Below are 14,925 nucleotides of genomic sequence, written 5' to 3'. Positions count from 1 at the left end.
CACTTTTTGAAATATACTTTTGAGAAAAATCCACTTAAAACACTTTTTAAAAGCATAGTCAGACACTAGCTACTGCTCAGAAATACTTTTCCAATTAAGTAGTCAAACACAAACTGTTTCACCAAAAGTACCGTTGAAAAAATTACTTTTCAAAATAAGCTAGAAGCTTGGCCAAACGGGCTATAACTTAGGGACTCTAACACACTTAGAAAACGGTTAGGACGTAGTGATTCCAGATTAACTCTAAAAAATGGACAACCCGATGCACAAAGCATCCCGCGTTCACGCAGGGTCCGAGATGTAATATGGACAACCAATCCTGATCCGTGCATTAATGATTACTTCCATGACTTAAATACGTGACTTATAGGTCACACAAAGACCACTTTAAGGTTGCTCCAAGTCTCCCTGTCCAGATTAACTCTAAAATTACTAATATATTGCAGTTATACTTAATCCTTCCAAAATGGATGCAACGAGATCTTTTTATCATTGTTGCTAAAAGATTTGGTGATTCTCAAGATTTTGACATAAAAAAAATATCTTGAGAGATGTATATTTTTAGGCACTCATAGTCAACAAAATATATACTTTTTTATATATGTTTTATATTTGTTTTATTAATGAATATAATTAGTTTTGGCAAATCGGCAAATCGATTAATTTTGTATTTTGCTCATTCCCCTCACTAAAATAGACTAAGGCTGCAAATTACCCTGAAACGTGACCACGTGGGCCAAATTAGTTTAGATAGTGAGTTAGACTAACGAAAGTACAGTAGTTTATTTTCTAAGGACTGTTGAAAGTCATTTTTCTTTTCCAAATCATAATTTATTACTCCCTCCGTTCCAATTTATCTGAATTTGTTTGATTGGATACGGAGTTTAAGTGAAAATAAAGATTTTTGGAATTTGTGATTCTAAACAAGTCAAAAAGGAATTTAAAGTATTTGTGTGATTATAAAAGCTTCTCATTAAATGTCGAATTGGAAGTTTAAGCTAAAATGTTTCCAAATTTAGAAATAGATCATTTTTTTTTGGAACGGACCAAAAAAAAAAAAATTTACGTCAACTGGAACAAAGGGAGTAATATACAAGTGATTATATAATATCTATACACCAGTCTTTTCGTCTTTTCGCATTATTTTGTATCACAATGGAGTATATTTTTTTTAGTCGATATTCTTGAAGTTGCCTATGTGGCAAACTAAATATAGTTATAAACTCAAAAAGAGTAAATAAATAGTAGTGAAGCATATTGGTTAATAGTTTTTAATTTCAAATAAGAAAAAACAAAAAAAAATATAAATAACGAAAGAATAATGCTTGTCAGAATTAATTTTATATATATGTCATAAACATTGAAAATAGAAGAGGAGAGACTCAAATAAACGGTGCACTTATTTCTAAAATGAAAATTGTTTAAAATAGCAGTAGAAGTTGGCATAACGTTCACAGACAATTCTTGATTTGGCTTTTCCGGGCTTAAGGAATCGGCCCTATTTTCATCTATATAAGCATACAAATTAATTTATTTTCTCCCTCTCTCTCACACTCATACGAAATTATTACATTTCAATTCCTCTCCCTCTGTTTTTTTCCTCTCAAACTCAGAAAATTGAAAATGGATAAGTTTAAGAATTCAAAGAAAGAACCTGGTATGGATAATCGGAAGAAAGAAACTACTACCTACTCTAGTCCAAACCAGAAAATGAATGCCAAGATTGAAAAGAATTCCAAGGTTATGCCAAGATTGAAACTTTTGAGAATTTGAAGAAAGGAATTAGTGTGGAGAATGCCAAGATTGAAAGTACTCAGAAGAAAGAAACAAGTACTTATTCTAGTCCTAATTTGGACAGTCCTTGGAATATGAGCGATTTTGACTTGATGATAAAGATAGAGGAGTACAAATTGATTAAGGGAATGAACCCAATTGAAAATGCCAACACGTGGATGAGATTCTTCGAAGTTGTGTACGATGGATTGTCACCATCTCATTTTTCTGTGTGTCTGAAAAAACAGCTTCTTGGAATGAGAAATAAGCTGTTAATGGAGGAAAAAATGACAGACATGTGCAGGAGGAAATTATGGGGGAAGCCATGGGACTTAACTGGTCCAGACCTATTTAGGAATATGGAACAGTATCAGTTTATGGTTGGGGTTTACCCGCTGGATAATGACATCATTTGGATCGAATTCTCTAAATTTGTCTATAATGAAATGACACCTGTTTTCTTCTCTCTCTTTGAAAGAGAGGATTAAATAGTGTTTTCGTGGTTTAATTTGTAAAGTGGAGCTATGAATGATCATATCTTTCGATGAATGTGTATTAGTTTTCTTCTATACTAATTGGATATTTCCTTCTTTTTCGTATATGCATGATAGCAAGGGCGGCTCCGTAAAATTGGTGGCCTAAAGCCAAATTTTAATAAAAGATCTTATACTTTTTTTATTAGTATGTATTCACATATATATACAAAAAAATTATTCTTGCCATTTTTTTCATACTTGTTGTTTATAGAATATCTTTTTAAATGACATAGAGTCTTTAATTTCACATAGTAATATTATTATTTATATTAGAAAAGGAAAATTTAAATAAATGAGATATTAGACATGTATTACCTTTGATGTTGTTGTAAAAAATATATTTACTAATATGAAGATTTAAGTAGTTTAATTTAAAGTTTAAAAAATATTTTTATTGTTTAAGAGTAGACACCTTTCTTTCTTTTTTACAATTTTTTCTATGCTTTTTTATTTTTTCTACAAACATTTATATTGTCTAATTTGAAATAAACTTATGAAATCCATTATTAAAAATTTTGGGGGACCTAAATCAAGGCTTTATTAGTTTCCTACTAGAGCCACTTATCCACCCCTGACATTCTCAATAAAATTTATAGAGTCTCACATAAAATAAGGCAACTATGACAAGAGTTTTAAAGGCAGCGAGTTTGTCATTCAGTTACCAAATGTGAATGAAGCTGGTTGAACAGTACGTTTATAGTGGGGCTGTAGTTTGTAAATAATTGTTGATTTCAATGAGGGGCGGCTCAACAGAACTGGTGGCTTAAACCAAAATATATTAAAAAGACCCTGAAACGTCTTTTATAAAGTTCATATAATATTGAGATACAAAAAAAACCTTCATGACTTTGATATAGTGGTGAGAGCACAAATCATGATGTATGAGTTAGGTGCGCGTCATATGGTATTGAACTCTTCCCTTAAGTGAAAATGGTAAAGGGTGAGCCTATTATTCATCATGTTTTGAACCTTGCGACATTTGCCTCGGGATTTCTTAGTTAAAAAAGATAGACACAAAAGAACTTGCTTTCTGATGTGTGGATCAATCAAATGTGACCAAAAAAAATAATTACTTTAGAGAATTGGAATTGAAATTAGCAAGTTAAATCGTAAGAAACATAAAAAAAGACTATACATAAAGAAAGAAAAATAAAATTGATTAGACGGTAGATATATATTACGTCTACCAAATGTTAAAAATCATTAAAATTTGAAATCTTTATTAATAATTATATAAATATAAATTATGAAGTATATATTATATAATAATATAATAGCAATTTTTATTTTTGGGGGCCTAAGGCAAGGGCTTCACTTGCCTTACCCTAGAAAGCAAAGTTCATTTGTAGCCATTAGGGCCAAACTTATATCACTTGATAGCCATAAAATAACCCAATACAATTAACAACCCAAAACTAATTAAAAGGCTAGCACAAGACCACTGCCACTCAAAACCCTAATTTCATTCTCCCTCAGCTATCATACGCTTTTTCATCTTCACTCCAAAGCACATGTCCCTTTTTCTAATCACATTCCTGTCTTTATACTCTTCTCTTTTTTATATATTTAACGTCTTCCCCTGGATTTTCTGTGTATTTTCTGTCATACGTATTTTTTTTCTTATCTTTGCACTGGTTTTTTCACTTTGTTTGGTTTACAGGTGGAAGTTGGAATCGTTTTCACTTAACACATGGCCGTTGTTGTCCCAAATATCCATTTGTATTACTCTCATTTTAGCGGCTACCATTTGAGTCCGAACCGGAACCCGAATTGGTATTTTGATTCCTTTGCAAATTCACCTTACTGCAAATTGGACCCATTATTATTCGTATTCAAAGCTTCCAGCAAAGTCCCAAATTGCGACCTGTTTGACTCCATCAGCGAACCGAATTGCCCATTAGTCATACTAATCACTCTCCTACTGTTCTGATAAAAAGTTGGAATTTCAGGCATATCAAATGGCTCTGGTTTTAGTTTTGTTATCTGATAAGGTTTTGAAGATGAAACTTAAGACGATGTCGTTGAGGAGGAAATTTCCTTATTGGATGAAGAAGAATGTTTTGTGTTCTTACGAGAACCGACACCAACTGGATTATTCCTAAGAGTACCACCTTTGGTCCAATACCCACGACAACTCTTACAAAAGTGACTGTTGCTGAAAAAGATTATAATTATTGTAATAACAAAATTTGGTGTTTGGTGAATCACATCTTGGACATTTCAAGTGTTCTTTGTCTAGAAATTGTGGCTTTATTTGTGAACAAATTGATGGATCTTGCATATTTAATTTTCTCTTTAGCCTATAAAAATTCAGTCTTTTTGAAATAAACCAAGTGAATTAATAGTATTGAAACCAAAAAATTTGGTTCTTAGTAGTATTGAAACAAAAATCTGTATAGTGAAATATATACAAAAATAGACTGTCATTGTACAAAGAATATACTAAATAGACTGTCACTACACAAGATATAGGCTTGGTTTAGTAGTGAATTATTAGTATTGAAACAAAAATTATATAATAATAGACTGTCATTATACAATTTATATACAATAGACTGTCATTATACAAAAAATATACAAAATATAATATCACTATACAATGAATATACATTAATTGTACATTACAGTTACACTAAAATATAGACGATACACTTTATATATAAAATTTATACAACGTTATAGTATATATACAATTTTTATACATTTTATAATTGTCACTATACAAAATATATACAAACAAGATTGTCATTATACAATGAATATACACTAATGGTACATAAGGGATACACTTAAATATAGAGGATACACTTTATATGCAAAATTTATACAATATGATAGTATATATATACAATTTTTATACATTTTATAAAAATTTATATATAATTTTTATAATATATACTAGAAAATACAAGATACACTTATATACAAAATTTATACAATGTGTGTGTGTGTGTGTGTGTATATATATATATATAATATTTATATAAAGTTACATATAAGTATCATCCAACTACCCCATTAAATCCAAACTCACGATCGATACTCACTGTAAAAGTTCTTCTCTCACAAAACACTATTATAGCAAGAAGAAGAAGAAGCTTGACTAGAAAACCCCACGACTTTTTGTGAGAGAAGAACTTTTACAGTGAGTATAAACACTTACATTAATGCGATGAAAATTAGATTTATGACTTTATGAAGTTTGGACTAAAAATACGTGAAATTAAACTTTTGTTTTATGGACAGGAATATATTTTGGCTTTTTTATTTTTAACACTTGATCGAATATCTCTGCATTTTGATCTTTGATTTGAATAAGTAGTTTTGAGACGTCAAACATGATGACATTCGTTGTAACACAATAATGTATTACTGATGGTTTCTAGCCATTAAAACTAGCAAATTATAAGAAAGAAATCACTTATTAATCATACTTTGCTAGTTGGAAAGAGTTTTTTTTCCAAAAAAAAAAGATAAAAGGAAGACTAAAAGAACACAGAGAAAGAAAGAGGATAAGAATGAAAATGGTAATGGGGAAAAAAATTGTGCATTGGGTAGAGTGAAAGAAAGATAAAAAGGTGTGCAGAAAGAAAGATAAAAGGCTAGGATTAAATGTTGTTTTGGGAAGATAAATGCATTGGAAATAGAAAATGGCTACAAGTTGCAAATGAATTGGACCAACATGTCATTTCATGTAAGTGAGTAAAAATATGGGCTATTAAAATTTTGAGAGGCTATAGAGGGTAGTTTTCTCTACCCTAGAGCCGCCCTTGCATGTTAGAATTTCACGCTTTTTCTGTTGAATCTTTTTTGATGCAGGAGGGTTTGTTGTTATATGTATTTCATTAATGATGGTGAAGTAAACAGTTATAGACTTGCATTCCTTAAGAAAGACGTGTCAAAAACAAACAAACAAAAATAAATAAAATAATACTTTATAGTTATTTTAATTATAAATAAAATACATAGGCAAAAATATATTATATATCTATCTATATTATTATAAAAACACGAATAATTTATGTTAAATGTTGAACGACTAAAATATCCCCGAAATATTGATCGACTTTTATGCCCTTAAATATTTGTATAATTTAAGGATCTAATTGTAAATTACCTAATGATGGAATTCTTTTTCGACTTAAACTACATATACACCAATCCTACAAATTTGATTCTACTTGGATTAAAAAGGCATGTCCATAATTATCTTTTAAAAAGAATTATTATTCCTAATTACAAAAAAAAAAATATAATTGTGGGAGAATAGGATATTTACATAGCATATTGTAAAGTCAATACAAGATTCCTCTTCACGATGTGTTGTATTTGAAAAAGGAAGAGTCTATATGCTTAATTTCCCCTTCCGTACGACAATTCCGGAACGTGCGAATTTTGAGTTCTATTTGGAGAAGGGAAAAAAATTTAATTAATTTAGGGATCTTAAATTTTTACAAATATAAAAGAAAATTTAGTATTAAGCACTTAAAACATTTGTAACATTTTAAGTTAAGTAAACAATCTTACAACCCTTTAAAATCTTAATTTATATTAGTTCATATAAAGTTAAAAACTAAATTAAGTTAGATATCTTTTATAACAATTTTTTTTAAAAAAATCTAATTTTAAAGGAAAAAAATGTGTGGGAAAGTTTCTATGAATATCTTTCTTTTACATGACAATAAAGTGGTTCTAATAATGCAGATGAGACTTAAGTAAATTTATCATTTTTGTAAGTTAAGATGATATCAGTTTGAATTGATGTATTTTGTTTATGTAATACCATTAATTTCTAGATTCAAAATGATTGCCTTATTTTTATCACGTCAATTACTCTACAATGATCATTTCATCTTGTAAATAATTTGTTGATAAATTTAGTTAGTTGTTCTTTTACATAAGAGTTCTGACTAAAGATTTACGTGCAACGCACGTACATAATGACTAGTATACTATATTAAAAGCACGAAGACCCTTAGCGAAATATCGTTCGCCTTTTTTACCCTTTAAAAATAGATCTTACATTAGACAAAGTCGTAAATAAATTATTTAGCTAATATTTAGGAATATGAAATCAACTAAAATCTTTCTTACTAATTATTTTTTTATTTGAACTACTATATAGGAAGTCCTAATATTTAGGACATTAAAATCAATTGAATTTTACCTTATATAAATTTTTTTATTGTTTGAACTAAAAGATAAACTCGATAATAATAAATGCAATTGACCAACAATTAAATGTTTTAAAGGAGCTGAAATAAATTAACTCACGTCAAACTATCGAGGATGACGTGAATTTTAAATTTGGATTCAAAATCTTGAGTTTTAAAACGTATAGCAAAAATTTACTTTCGTGTGCGCTAATTGTGTTTTTCCTTTTTTATAATCATGTTCATTGAAAGTTTAAAAAATTTTACACTTTCAAAATTTGAGTCATATAATTATTTATTTAGTATTTAAAACTTTGATATTTACTAAAATTTTAAAGACTAAGTCTCTCTCAATTCGAATTAGCATTATTAAAGAATTCTAACGAATTAATATTAACTAAATTTTGAAGACTAAATCTTTCGTTATTTGAAATATATTCTATCATAGAATTCTAACCAATTAATTTTATATAATTAATTATCTTTAAAAAAAGACTAAGTAAAAAACTATGTAAAGTGGATAATGTCGGTTGGCAGTCATCCAATTTCCGTATTCTTAATTATTCATTTAACCGGTGAAGAAAAAAATCAAGCTCTTAAATCATCAAATACTATATAATCTTGCATAAATTGAAAAGGAGGCATAACAATTCAAAATTGAGATGATAAAGTTATAGAACTCAAACTAACTTTAAGTTAAATATATGGAATGATGATCGATGAATTTTATATATGGAGCAGAATCTCTTCCTTTATTGAGTTAGTTTATACTCATGAATTTTGGAGCTTAAATTTTTATTTTGTGCTTTTAAATTATTTTTAGTAGTATATTTATTTATTTAAAAAATCACTCATCGAAATGGGGTACATGCGCAAAGCGCGTACCATGAGACTAGTTAATATAAAATTCTATTGAAAGTGAAAGGCAATTAAATCTGTACTTACTTTCTAGTTCTTGTCACTCTAACTTGGACAATTTTATTTACAAATTCACTGTAGGTACTTTTCAAGCTAATTAGATCGTAAAAAGCTATAGTTAATTTGTTTATCATCTTTGTAATACAAATTCCCACATAATTGTTACTTTGGGAGGCAATGATATATAGTGAGCTATGTTGATCATCATGTGTTTCAAAAAAATTGAAAATTAAACTTTAATAAAATCTTATCAAAAGCTAGTAACATGTCTTGAAATTAAAACTATATTAGTTTCAGGATCAAGACATTTGAAACCTTTATGCCGATCAGAAGAACCAAGAAAGAGACATGGTTTTGACCGAACATGAAATTTTGACACATGACCAAGAGCAACATAAGGATAACATAAACACCCGAAAACCTTAATTAAATTATAATCAGGTGTTCAACCATAAAGCAACTCAAATGGTGATTGATAATTCAAAGAAGGTAGGGGAGTGATGTTGATAAGAAGAACAACAAATAAGCTAGCATCAGCCCAAAAAGAAAATGGCATAGATGCTTGAAAAAGTAGACAACGAAGAACGTTAGCGACATGTTTGTGCTTACGTTCGGCTCTTCCATTTTGTGGCGATGTGTGAGGACAGGATAAACGATGTATAATGACAAATTGTTGAAAGAAAGATTTAAAAGCATTATTATCAAATTCTTTGCCACCAGATTGGAAATAGGAAATTAACGCATGAAATACATTTTGAACCATTGCCTGAAATTGTTTAAATTTTTCAAAGGCCTCTGACTTATTATGCATCAAATATATCCATGAAAATCTGGTATAATCGTCAAGAAATAGTATATAATAGCGAAAACCAGAATTAGACACTACTGGAGCTTGCCAAACATCAGAATGAATTAGAGAAAAAGGAGCATTGGATTTATTGAGAGATAAAGGAAATGACAATCGAGTTTGTTTACCTATATGGCAAACATTACATTTAGCTGTGACAAAAGATGAAGAACTGCTAATTAATTTTCTAGAGACTAATGAATCAAGGGAGTGTTGGCCAGGATGTCCCAAACGCTGATGCCACAGAGAAGCAGGCACGACTTGAGTGGAAAGACCAATGCTTGGCGGAATAGTAGAAGCAACTTTGAGAGGATAAAGTGATCCAACATTTCTACAGCGGAGTAGAATCTTGTTGGTTCTCGGGTCCTTAACAAAAAAAAATCAGTAAACTCAATGACACAATTATTATATTTATAAAGACATTGGATAGAGATAAGGTTTTTAGAAAGAGAAGGAACATATAGAGTATTTTTCAACATAAGAGGTTTAGAAGTGGTTGAAAGAAAAGAGGAACCAGTAGAGGCAATGGGAAGGAGATTACCATTACCAACCATAACCTGAGAAGAACCTGTATATGGCGTGGGAGAGGAAAGAAGAGATTGGTCATTAGTCATATGTGCAGATGCTCCGGAATCTGGATACCAAATGGTTGGTTGCATCTCTTCTACATTCATAGCGGCAAAAGTCTTTGGCAAGTTATTATGTGCGAAGGAATGATTAAACCTGTTTTTGCGCTCCAATGCAGTGCGATTGAAATGGAAGAAAATCTGGCATTGAGTAGGAGGTCTGCCTAAAATTCTATTTGCGGAGAATGAAGGTCGAGAATTAGAATGAGAACCAGACCATGGAAATGAAAAGGAGGGATTATATTGTTGATTGTAATATTCGCGACCTCTACCATTATTTCCTTTCTGATTTCTGCCTCTTCCTCTACCATAAAAAAAATCTTTCTATGTGACAAACCATTTGTAGGAGAATTGGTAGCAGATTGCTTGTGAGTTGAGGCAAACAAAGCAGTCTGAGAGTTGGAATTTTCTGATGGATTTTCACTTATATGAGCCTCTTCAGTAAGTAAAAGAGGTCTGAGTGCAATGAAGGAAGGAAGAGAGCCAGCGGCGTTCAAGCCAGAATTAAAGGTGCGATAGGAAGAAGGCAATCCTTGCAATGCTTATGCGATCAGATCTTCATCAGTCACTGGTTTCCCAATAGAGCGCAAGGAAGAAGCAATAAAATGAAGTTGTTGAAGGCATTCCTCCATAGATAAGGATCCTTTCTTGAAATTTTGATTTAAGATGAATTGTAGAAGAAGGAACTTGGTCTAAATAAAGGGATGCGAGAGTATCCCAAGCTTCTTTGGATGTTTCACAACCATAGTTAAGTAATGTGTCAAGAATAGAAGGGGAAAGAGTCGCATTAATCCAACTTAATGCGATAGTGTCACATTGGATCCACAACTTATATTCTTCATGTGATGGTGATGGGCAGGGAATAGAACCATCAATTAACGGAAGAAGATTATGGCTTTTCAGAATGGTAATAAAGACTTTCTTCCAGGTGAGATAATTTGAATATGTTAATTCAATAGGCACGAACCCCTTAGTGTTGGAAATAGTAGGAGGAGAAATGGGAAGACCAAGACTCAATTGAAGAGTTGCAAGGGAAGGAAGAGTTGTAGCGGAAGGTGAACAAGGAGATGAGGAACCCATGATTTGTTTAAAAAAATGGCTCTTGATACCAAGATGAAATAGATGTTCCGAGGAAAAGGCAAACGTTGGTTTATACCCACTGTATATGTGTGACGACCCCAAATACCAGGCCGTGATGGCGCCTATCACATTACTAGGCAAGCCAACCCAAACATTTAATCACAGCAAATTTCTTTTATAAAACCATTTTCTAACATGGGTTTAAATCTCAATTTTCATAAGAAATGTAATAAACAACTAAAAATGTGCGAAAATCAATAAAACATTAGACCAACACATCCCAAACATCTGGTGCCACGGGTCTAGAGCCTCTAAATATACAACCGACTGTCAAATACATCATAAGTCTAAAATGCAAAAAAGAACAAGATAGGAAGGAGGAAAGAAGGGCTGCGGAAACCATGCAGCTACCTTGCAGTCTCGGACAAACTCTGATAATGCTGAGGACCCTCACTCTGCCGCTTGGGCACCTAGATCTGCACACAAGGTACAGAGAGTAACGTGAGTATGCCAACTCAGTAAGTAACTAAAGTAAATAAGGTCTGAAAGCAGTAACGAGCAGTTTAAAATCATATAAAGGAGTAAACACAGAATAACAGATCCAACTCCCCTGTTAATGTGACGACCCAAAGGGTCATCACCTGTTTTCTTATCCATTTCGAGCTTCTGAGGCCTTAAAACCTCATTTATAGTCGCCTCAATTTGCGTGCATAGTCCGGGCGCGTAGCTAGAAGCTCAAATACGAAATTCTGTGAAACTTTTCTAAGTTTTGATATTAAAATGAATAAATTTGACTTCGGTCAATATTTTGGGTAAACGGACCCAGACCCGTGATTTGATGGTCCCGAGAGGTCCGTAGGAAAATATGGGACTTGGGCATATGCCCCGAATCGAATTCCGAGGTCCCAGGCCCGAGAAATGAATTTTTGAGTAAAATTATTTTCTTAAAATATTTAAGGAAAATGAAAATGAAATTTGATTAGAAAGTGATTGTATCAGGCCCGTATTTTGGTTCTGGCACCCGATACAGGTCTTATATATGGTTTAAACATGAATAGTACCCCGTGAACAGTAACCCCGAAAACATTCTGGGCAGAATGTAACTTCTGAAAATGGGACTCATTTTTAGCAAATTGGAGCTCGGGGAGAGGCGATTTTCGGGATATTTTCAGAGAAACAATGAGGTAAGTGTTCTTAACTTAATTTTGGTTAGATTACCCGAATCTATTACTAGTTTTGACATTTAATTGGTGATTTTAGTTGGGAAAATCTTGAAAACCCTCTTGGTTTAATTTGAAGATTTGAGGGTCGAGTTGATGTCGGATTTTGGTAAAATTGGTTTGGTTGGACTCGTGGTTGGATGAGGTTTCATATTCCATAATTTTTGTCAGGTTCCGAGACGTGGGCCCCACGGGCGAATTTTTAGTGCAATTTCAGATTTTAAATAGAAAATGTAAAATTTCATATGGAATTAATTCCTATAATTTTTATTGACTTAATCGAATTGTTTATGACTATATTTGAGAATTTCGGGTACGAATTCGCGAGGCAAAGGTTTGTTGGAATTTTGAATTGGTTGCAAAGCGAGGTAAGTGTTTGGTCTAACCTTAGCTTGAGGGAATAGGAGCTGAGTCTTAATTGCTACTTGCTATTTGTCGAGTATGGCGTATAGGCATGGTGACGAGTATCTATACGTTGGTGTCTAGCATGACCGTAAGTCCTTATATCGCGAATGTTCGAATTTGGTTATATCTTCCATGATTAAATGATGACTACTATATGTTGTGAAGTGCATGTGAAAGAAATAGTGATATTTAATATTTGAGGAGCGTTGGCTCAAGTTATAAAATGAATTACTAAGTAAGAAATGAAAGAAAGAGAAAGAATTATTGAATTATTCCCTTGCCGAGATAATTGTGGAATTGTTGATATATTCCTTGCCGGGAATTTTATTGTTAATTGTTGTGCCCTTATTGGAATCCCGATTATTATCCAGTTTACTTCCTTGCCCCTTATCTGTGATTGTTGTTTGGGTGAGGAAGAGTGATAAAGCACGAGGGGTGATGCCGTGTATTGTTTGATATAGTGAGGAAAGAGTGTAAAGCACGAAGGGTGATGCCGTGCCGTACGATGTGTCATTCCGTACTGATATCTATTAATTATATTGTGAGGAAAGAGAGTAAAAGCATGAAGGGTGATATCGTGTACAGTTTTATTTTATATATTGCTTGGGTGAGGAAGAGAGTAAAAGTACGAAGGGTGATGCCGTGCAAATTGTTGAATCCTTTTGATACTTGTTGATATTATGACTTTGTTGTCTCCTTCTTTTATTGAATATTTCTATTTGAAATTGTTACCTCCCTACAACATGTTTCCCCTCCCACATTGATTGGTTGCTTCCAGTACTTCCTTTGTTGTATATATATATATATATATATATATATATATATATATATATATATATATATATATATATATATACTTGAACTGCACAGGTTTATTTGATTGTCTGGTCCTAGCCTTGTCACTACTTCGCCGGGGTTAGGCTAGGCACTTACAAGCACATGGGGTCGGCTGTGCTGATACTACACTATGTGCTCTTTTGCATAGATACAGGTTTCGGACAACAACAACAGTAGCGTGGGTGTGAGCAGTCAGACTAGTGAGACACCGAGGTAGCCTTGCAGGCGTCCGCAGGCCCGACGTCTCCTCTATCTATTATTTTAGTCTGTTATCTCATTGTATTCGAGACAAACAGTTTATTATTTTCTTTCAGACGATTGTATTCAGTATTCTTAGAAGTTCGTGAGTAATGTGACACCAGTTCTTGGGTAGAGATTTATGTTGGATTCCGCATTTACATTCAGTCACTTTAAATTAAGTCTTCCGCATATTTATTTAATTCAGTCATTTTTTATGCTATTACTAATATTTGATAAAAGAAATAATTTATAAAAGATAAAAGTAGTTAAGAGTTGGATTGCCTAGCTCTCATTAGTAGGCGCTATCACGACTCTCGAGGGTGGGAAATCCGGGTCGTGACAAGTTGGTATCAAGGTTTTAGGTTACATAGGTCTCACAACTCACGGACAAGCTTAGTAGAGTCTGAGGGATCGGTACGGAGACATTTGTATTTATCCCCCAGGGGCTACAAAGTTAGGAAAAACTTCACATTGTTCTTTCTTGTCGTGCGGTTTTGTTTCTGAATGCTAATTGAATTTCTACTCCGTTCTTTCGTAGATGGCGAGAACACGCGCTTCCTCATCTACCGCTCAGCAGCCCGAGCCCCCAGCAGTAGCTCCCATAAGGGGCAGAGGGTGAGGCTGAGGCCGTACTAGAGGCCGAGGTAGGGGCAGAGCTCAGCCCAGAGCAGCAGCACCAGCGGTGGAGCCTCAGGTTGACTTTGATGATGAGGTTCCAGCCCAGGCAATTCCGGTGGGCCCAGCTCAGGCCCCAAAGGGGTTCATTGCCACCCCAATTTTTCAGGACTCTCTGGTCCAATTGGTGGGCCTCATGGAGAGTGTCACCCGAGCGGGTTTGCTTCCAGTAGCACCAGCCACTTCTCAGGCTGGAGGAGCGCACTCTGGAGCCAGTAGCTCCCCAGGTTCAGGTTCCATTGGTTCAGCCAGCTATGGCGGTTCAGCCGGGTGTAGTGGCTCAGCCCGGCGATGGAGCGACTATGTCCGCCGATACCTTGTGGAGATTGGACAGGTTTACCAAGCTCTTCAGTATCACTTGTAGCGGTGCATCTTCTGAGGATCCCCAGGATTATCTAGACAGTTGTCATGAGGTTCTTAGGAATATGGGCATTGTTGATACCAATGGGATTGATTTTGCTACATTTCGCCTATCTAGATCCGCCAAGACTTGGTGGAGGGATTATTGCTTAGCCAGGCCAGCCGGGTCTCCATCTTTGTCATGGGAGCAGTTTTCAGCGTTGTTTCTGGAGAAGTTTCTCCCCCTTACTCAGAGAGAGGCCTATCAGAGGCAGT

Source organism: Nicotiana sylvestris, chromosome 5, assembly GCF_000393655.2.
Source record: "Nicotiana sylvestris chromosome 5, ASM39365v2, whole genome shotgun sequence".
NCBI lineage: Eukaryota > Viridiplantae > Streptophyta > Magnoliopsida > Solanales > Solanaceae > Nicotiana > Nicotiana sylvestris.
The sequence above is the reverse complement of the archived record's forward strand: the minus strand, read 5'-3'. Positions refer to the sequence as shown.